The sequence below is a fragment of the Carlito syrichta genome, unplaced genomic scaffold (assembly GCF_000164805.1).
Source record: "Carlito syrichta isolate Samal-C Ts95f unplaced genomic scaffold, Tarsius_syrichta-2.0.1 Scaffold63326, whole genome shotgun sequence".
NCBI classification, from domain to species: Eukaryota; Metazoa; Chordata; class Mammalia; order Primates; family Tarsiidae; genus Carlito; species Carlito syrichta.
The window spans coordinates 133036-141395 of NW_007007422.1; the positions used below are offsets into that span (position 1 = coordinate 133036).

Consider the following 8360-nt stretch of genomic DNA (forward strand, 5'->3'; position numbering starts at 1 on the left):
GGGCCACATTCTTTAGGAACTGGTCTGACCTACAATTAGGAGTTTTTTTATAGTACACGTAAAGTTAGCACAGAATAGAAAGGTATTAGGATTTAAGTCAGTCATTAGGTGTTGGGTATGCATAAGTTTTAGAAGTTATTGATAATTAGGATTTTATGATATTAAAACTGTTGTATTGCTTTTGAGGAACGTAAACCAAGCATAAGGAACAGTGAGATAATTTTGGGATTGTCCTTCCTCATGCTTGGGGAAAATGCCTGGTGGGCGGGGTTGCCCCCCCACCTGGCTTTGTGTTCATGTAAACTCTTGTGATTTGATTAAGATCGTCCTTTCTCATCCTAAGGAAAACGCCTGGTGGGTGAGGATGCCCTCCACCCACCTGGTTTTGTGTTCATGTAAACTCTTGTGATTTGATTGGGGTTGCCCTTCCTCATTCCTAAGGAAACACCTGGTGGGTGGGGGACGTCCCTCACCTACCTGGCTTTGTGCCCATGTGAAAGTCTTGTGACTTGACATGTGAAAATTTGGGATAAAAGACTCACGTTTGTTCCCAATAAACGGCTTCTGCTCATTTCACTGAACAGTTGTCCACTTTCTTTCTTTCTCTTTCTTCCTCTTGCTTTTTTAATATCTATCCCTACTACAGAATCGGCTTCTGCACTAGACAGTCTCTTTCTTCCCTTCTATTCTCCCAGAATATTCGCCGACGCTGCCCCACCTTCCAGGGACCCTCAAAATCTCTTTTGGCGGGCTGGCTCCCCATAGTGCCTCTTCCATGATGAATGTTCTATGGTGGGTCTTATCATGCAGCACAAAGATCACCGCACTTCATAACAGCTCTCCTAGGCTCAGGCACATGCCTCTTCCCAGACTTCTCTGTCCCCAGTCTTCTACTCTCACTTGTTCTAGGCTCCTGATAATAAATCAAGTCACTTGCCACTGCCCATGTATCTTTATATATTCTAACATAAGGCTACTTCTCTTTCCTTAATTTGTTCTTTCTTTTTTTTTGAGTCAGAGTCTCACTCTTGTCATCCAGGCTGTGGTGCAGTGTCATGCTCACGGCCACCCCAGTGTCGACCTGCTGGGCTCTGGTGATCCTTCCGCCTCAGCCTTCCAAGTAGCTGGAAACACAGGCGTATGCCACCAGACCCGGCTAATTTTTTTAATTTATTGTAGAGACGAGGTCTTGCCAAGTTTCCCAGGTTAGTCTCGAACCCTCAGCCTCCCAAAGTGCTGGGATTACAGGTGTGAGCCACTGCTCTCGAATTTTCTCTTTCCACATAAAGTAGATGACTAAGTGCAATGCCAGAGACTCTGCCCTGTGAGAGAATTTCCCCTCAGTACTCTTTCAAGCCATCTCTGAGTGGGGCAGTAGGGCTATGTGTTCCATTTTTGGCTTGTACCCACATACTAAGCTGATCTCTGTCAAAGAAGCTCAGGCTTTATTCTCCTCTGTCAGCTGATCCTCAGGGATGGCCCACCATGCTGTCATAGTCTGAACTGAAGGTGAAGTAATGGTGCAGCTGTGGTGGGTGATGGAGGAGTCTGGGTCATGTGTTCCTGCAGGTGCAATGTGTGTCCTCTGGCCCTGTTTATGCCCGATCCAGATTGCATTTTCCTTCCATCTTACAATGGATTGTTGCTGTGCTCACCCAACTTCATGACTTGGTAGGTTTGACAGAGCTCAGCTTATAATGGGCAGTTCTGTTTTATTTTTTATTTTTTAGAGACGAAGTCTCACTTTGTCATGCAGTCTGGAGTACAGTGGCATGATCATAGTTCACTGTAGCCTCAAACTCCTGGGCTCGGGCATCCTTCTGCTTCAGCTTCCTGAGTAGCTGAAACTACAGGCACATACCACCAGGCCTGGTTTTTCTTTTTCTTTTCTTTTCTTTTAAGAGGTGGAGTCAGCCGGGCTCGGTGGCTCAGCCTGTAATCCCGCGCTTTGGGAGGTTGAGGTGAGTGGATTGCCTGAGCTCTCGGGTTCGAGACCCGCCTGGGCAACTTGGCAAGACCTCATCTTCACAATAAATCAAAAAATTAGCCGGGCGTGGTAGTGCACGCCTATAGTTCCAGCTACTTGGAAGGCTGAAGGCAGAAGGATCGCTGGAGCCCAGCAGGCCGAGACTGCGGTGACCGGGAGCGGCCACTGCATTGCAGTCTGGGCGACAGAGTGAGACTCCAACTCAAAAAAAAAAAAAAGAGATGGAGTCGAATCTCACTGTGCTGTCCAGGCTGGTTTTACTCCTGGCCTCAGCCACAGCCAATCCTGCCACACACAGCTTGTCTCACCACAACTGCTCAAAGTCTCATTCCCCACCCTCCTCTCTCTCAGGCAACCTCCACATTCAGGTCTGCACAAAGATCCAAGTTCAAGTCCTCCTCTATCTCTAGATCTTGTTCATGGTCCAGATCCCATTCTAGGTGCAGGAGTCCTCCCTCGTGTACAAGAGAGAATCCAAGTCTAGGTCTACATCCAATAATCCCCCCAAGTCTCCGGAAGAGAAAGGAGAAGTGCCCTCTTAAGAAAATGATGTAAGGGCAAGCAACATAATGGAGGACTTGGGGAAAAGGACCACATAATCCATCCAAGAAGAGTCCTTGGAACAAGTGACTTGCCATTGAAAAGGTTATTTTGTAATATTTGCCTAACTTTTTACTTGTTTTAAGCTTTGCCTGAGGTGGCAAAATTCATTTTATGTGTCATTTTGTTACTGTTATTCAAATTTCTTATAATTTAATGAGGCAAATGACTTCAGATTTCATGGTTGGATTTGAATATTTGAGGTAAAATTTTATTTTTGTTTATATAGTGCTTTTTTTTTTTTTTGCTTGAAGTAAAACAGATTGGTCACCTAATCTGTGGCCTCCTGACTTTTTAGGAAACATGTACAGGCATCACACACTGCCTAAAGCTGTCAAGAGATTGACTCAACATTTCCTTCATTCTTTAAAAGTAAAAGGCTACAAAAGTTGGTGTGAATTTGTTTGTATAAGTAATTTATCTTCAGATCTAAATGGTCATCTGCACCCAACTTTGTATAAAGAACTTTCAGGTGAAAAGATTTTTAAATTTAATTTAATTTTGTTTCATTTTGAATGTGAGGACTTACCACCTACGTAAATTATGTGCAGGTGAGGTTTGGGCTTATAGTGAGCCCTCTCCACCTGATAGAGGACCTGGTACCCCGTGTGTGGTTGTGTACTCCTTATCCCTCCTCTCACTCTCTCTCCCTCCTTCAGCAGTGTCCACTGTCTGTTGTTCTCACCTTTGTGCTCATGTCCAGTAATCAGGGCCTACTTATGAGTGAGAACATGGTGGCACTTAGTTTTTTGTTTCTGTGACTGTTCACTTAGAATGATGGTCTCCAGCTGCATCCATGTTGCTGCAAAGAACATGATTTTGTTCATCTTTATGGCCGCATAGTATTTCATGGCATAGATGTATCACATTGTCTTTATTCAGTCCCTTTTCAATGGGCATCTGGGTTAGTTCCATGTTTTTTTGCTACTGTGAATAGTGCTGCAGTGAACATGTGTATGCAGGTAGCTTTCTGGTAGAGTGATTTATGTTCCTCTGGGTATACTCCCAGAAGTGCGATTGCTGGATCATATGATAGCTCAATGTTTAGTTCTTGGAGAAAATGCCACACTACTTTCCACAAAGGCTGAACTAGCTTATATTCCCATCAACAGTGTAGAAGCATTCCCTTTTCTCCACAGCCATGCCAACACCTGTTGTTTTATGATTTTTTAATGATAGCCTTCCTTGCTAGTGCTAGGTAATTTTGATTTGCATTTCTCTGCCGATTAGAGAGGCTGAGTATTTTTTCATATCTGTTGGCTACTTGAATGTCTTCCTTTGAAAAATGTCAATTTGAGGTTCTCAAAAGAGGGCCAGGTTAAAGGGTTGACTCTCTTGTCCCAGAGACATGTGGCAATGTCTGGAGAGATTTTTGGTTGTCATCACAGGGAAGAGGGGCATGCTCTGACTCTCAAGTGCACATAAAAAAGGCCCAATAAATTTAAAGTGATTGGAATCGAAGTGTATACTCTAGCTACAATAACATGAAATTAGAAATAAATGAAAAATTAGGAAATTGACAAATATGACAAATTGACATTCCGCGAGTGGAAGTCAGGATGTTGCTCACCATACCATGCATAGAACAGCCTCTTCCAGCAAATATCTCTAGCCCAAATGTCACCTGTGCTAAACTGAGAAATCCTGAACCAGGAGACTTCTTAATTTTATCTTCTAAGCTTTTTACTAAAGTTTTATTTCAAACATGCTTTTTATTTCCAAGATTAGCTCTTTTGGCATGGCAACTCGCCATCAAAAGAAGGAACTTCTGACTTCATAGAGGGGTTGCATTTGTGGTGGTACTATTAGGGTACAGTGCAGTCTGGTTCTATGAGGGGAGGGGACCCAAGGGTCCAAGAGCTTAGTGAGCCACTTTAAGACATCCTTCCTTTTTAGCCTGATGCCCATCCCTGCCTTCCATGGTACACTGCACCTCCAAGTACTAAGTCTCCTCCAGGCACTTAGGTTAGCCCCTCTTCCACTTTGTCAAGTCAGTTATCACTACTCCATGCAACTTTCAGCCTCCAAAATTTATTGAAATCTCTCAGGTGCTGTAGACTTTTCTCCTGTTCTCTTTTTCCTTGTGGCTTATATCTTGTAAACACCTTTCTACACTATCATTTTTATGCCATTTTGCAAAGTGAGTTTTAAATATGTATGGTCATTCCATGATGTTAACAGGGGAGTCTTATTTTTATACTATGAAAACAAAAAAACAATAACAGAAAAGAAAGGGGATGAACGCAGTTCTATTTTTCTGAAATTTCGAACTTATTTTTTAATTGTGCTAAAATGTTATCATGGATTTTTAAAAATTATAAATTAGTAAAAATTTATCAATCATCAGCTAAAATGTTTATGACTTTTAGAACCATTTGTTGACTCTTCTTTCAGATATTTTTCCATCCATACTTGTATATACTTTGGGCTTTTTTTTTAAGCAACCAAAAGATTAAAACAGTACATATTATTTTGGAAAAAAAAAGAAAAATGTTCATGTTCTTTGTCCACTTTTTAATCCCCCCCCCCCAGTCAATTTGTTTGAATTCCTTGTAGATCCTGAATGTTAGGACTTTTAGACTTGATTTTTTGAAAAGATTGTATATCAAATAACTCTAATATCTCTTCTTATGCATTTTTGTGCCCTAGGTGCAGTTGAGTAGCAGGTGAGTAATGGTAAGCTGTTGAGGTGGTATGTTGCAGTGCAGAGTGCTCGGCTGTTTCCTGTTTTCTCCTGATTGCTCCAGTATAAAGATGTCCTGCCCTGCACAAATGAATGACTGTCCATTCTATTAAAATGCCTGACAACTGCAATTCCAGTCACCAGGACTTGCAGTTAAATAATGGAACATATAGTTAACACATCCAGCTGATGATAAATACATCCTTTCCCCTCCTCCCACTGAAAATGGTGAATCTAATCATATCTACATGTATGAATTTAAATTATGGAAAAAAAGAAAGAAATGGTTTGTACCTTTGTAAGTACTTGTAACATAGTGTATATTTTTTGTTATTAATATTTTGTATTATAACTATTGTTTCTGTTAAATCAAACTGAAATCTGGCCTGAGCAATCCTCTCTACTCCCATATTTGAGTCCTTAGGGATGAATTGTAACCTAACTTAGAAGGCAGGCAAACTGAAAACTCAACTTAGGAGTATGCTTCCGCAATAATAGCTGAGCCTCAGCCAATCCCAGACACTATATTTCAACCACTCAGAAGCAGCTAACTTTTCAAATTGTGTTTAAACAAGATAAACGCTGAGATGTAACCTATCTCACTGTCTCTGTAACTCAATTCCATTTTCTGCAGGTAACTTTCCTTTCCTGTCCTGATATTTGCTCTGACCATGGGGCATCTCGGGAGCCTCTCTGAATCTGCTGTGATTCCAGGGCTGCCCAATTTGTGAATCTTTTTTTTTCCCTCAATTTTTTTTTTCTTGCTTAAATTTAATTATTCTAAAGTTTTCTGTAGTTTGGTTTAAATGTTTTCTTGGTGTTACCTTTTCTCAAAAAAAAAAAACTGGGATTTTTTTTTTTGATGGAAGGGGGGTTGTTTTATTTCTCTGTTGGAATAAGTTATAATTTTAAAAAATCTCCTCTAGGTTTATAGTTATGTGCTTTATTTTATTACAGCATGGTTTATTTGTGCTTTCTCTGTTTTATTTTCATACCTGTGGGTTTTTTTTAAATTTCTAAATGTCTTTTAAAAAAAAATAGATTTTGGTTTTTATCACTGAAGATTTGGAGTGAACATACTGGAAGAATTGTGTTCCTTATTTGATGAAAACACTGAACAGTGGAACCTTGGACACCTGGGAACAATTTTGGACTTGCTGGAGCAGGAATGTGGAGTTGTCATCGAGGGTGCCAACACACCCTACCTATACTTTGGCATGTGGGAGACCACATTTGCTTGGCACACAGAGGACATGGACTTTTACAGCATCAGCTACCGGCACTTCGGGGAGCCCAAAACTTGATATGCCGTGCCCCCAGAACAGGGTCAGCGCCTGGAGCACCTGGTCAGGGAGCTTTTCCCAAGCATTTCCCAGGGCCGTGAGACCTTCCCTCATCTCACCCACTGTCTTCAAGAAGACTGGGATTCCTTTTGATCGCCTGACTCAGGAGGCCAGAGAGTTCATGGTGACGCTCCCCTATCTATGGCTACCATGCTGGCTTCAACCATGGCTTCAACTGTGCGGAGGCCATCAGTTTTGTGACTACGCGACAGATGGATTATGTATGAATGACTGTCCATACATACAGCCTCACCATGTAGCTGTGTGAAAGCCAGGGTGACCTTTTCCATGGATGTGTTTGTGTGCATCCTGCAGCCTGAGTGGTATGAGCTGTGGAAATGCAGGACTGGGCGCCTGCGGACCCTACAGAACCCAGGGCACTGGCCAGCCAGGAGCTGACCACTGGAGGGACGTCCAGATGCCAAAGAGAACCACATTGGGACTGAGGTGCCTCCCACATCACTGAGCTCAACGCCTCGGTTCATCTGTGGCTGTGGGTGCTCTGCATGCTCACGTCCCTCAAAGGCTCCAGGGGCTGCTGCCCATTATGGGGCCACCACTGTCCGCAACCTTCAGAAGCCCTGCTGGGTCCTGTCACTGACCTCAGTTTTGTCCACTCCAGATCTTCATTCCCAAACTAGCAGTCCTTGAGAACTGGGGACTCAGGCCAAAAGGGGCCTCTTGGTGGGCACAATGCACTCAGCTCCCACTGAGGCTCATTTCCTGTTTGCAAATGACATGTTGATGGACAAGCCTGCACCTCTGAGTCCTGGGCTCCAGCATCCCGCCAAAACTTCCAGCTGCTGCTGTGCCCCCTGATCTTCAACCCTTGGGGCTCCCACTGGATCCCAATGAACTGATGTACCCTGGGCCATGCCTGCTATTCCTGGACAGCATTACACTCTATCTCCCTGATACCGTCCCCCTGATTCCTCCCATTGTGCCTTTGAAAAAGTTCTCCACGGATGCTGCTGGCAGCCCCTGTGAACTTGGCTAAGGTGTAGCAATGGACAACTCTTTTTTTTTTTTTAAGGTGGCTCTAGAATCTGATAATTGAGTAGTTTAGTAATGTCACCAAAGAACCAGGACCTCCATGTTTTCATTTTCTTACCCTTGGCATGATGAGCCTGGTCCTTGGGCCATTTTACCTGGGACTACAGGTTGATTTTTGCAGTTCCAGGCATCCCAGGCAGACATGGAAATGTGCAGGGAAGAAGAGGACAACAGACCAACTCTTATTCCTCTAGTATTCTGGCCCCAGCTGGGGTTACCAGAATCTCCAATGCCCCTGATTGATCTCCCAGGGCTAAAACTAGACAGAGCTACATCTCTGCTTTGGAGATATTTGCCTCCTATGAATGGTCTTAATCCTCTGAAACCAGGGCTATTGAATATGTTGCCAATTGTGACTGTGCCTCTGACACCAGCTTCAGGAACCACAGAAGGTCCCAGCCAAGCATAATTCTGACTTGTCCCTGTTGGAGACCCTTTTACCTCCAAGAACTGACACATTTCCAAGGTTGCCAGATGCTGACTCCTGTTTATTAAATTTGTTATTCCTTAGTATGCATTTGTCAAGCAAAGAAATGAAAATCCTTAAAATATATTTTGTCACAATTATATAAAAGAGATATCTCCAAACAAAGTGATTCAGAAAGATTGAAAATTAAGAGAACAGGCAAAACTATACAAGGAAAATGCAAACAAAAGAAAATAGGAGTTGTAGATCTTAATAGTACACAAACAG

General features: G+C 42.8%; 1 pseudogene; it reads left to right on the forward strand.

Moving 5' to 3' along the window:
- Window positions 1-2752: 2752 nt before the first annotated feature.
- Window positions 2753-7610, forward strand: LOC103252378 (annotated as a pseudogene).
- Window positions 7611-8360: the final 750 nt, after the last annotated feature.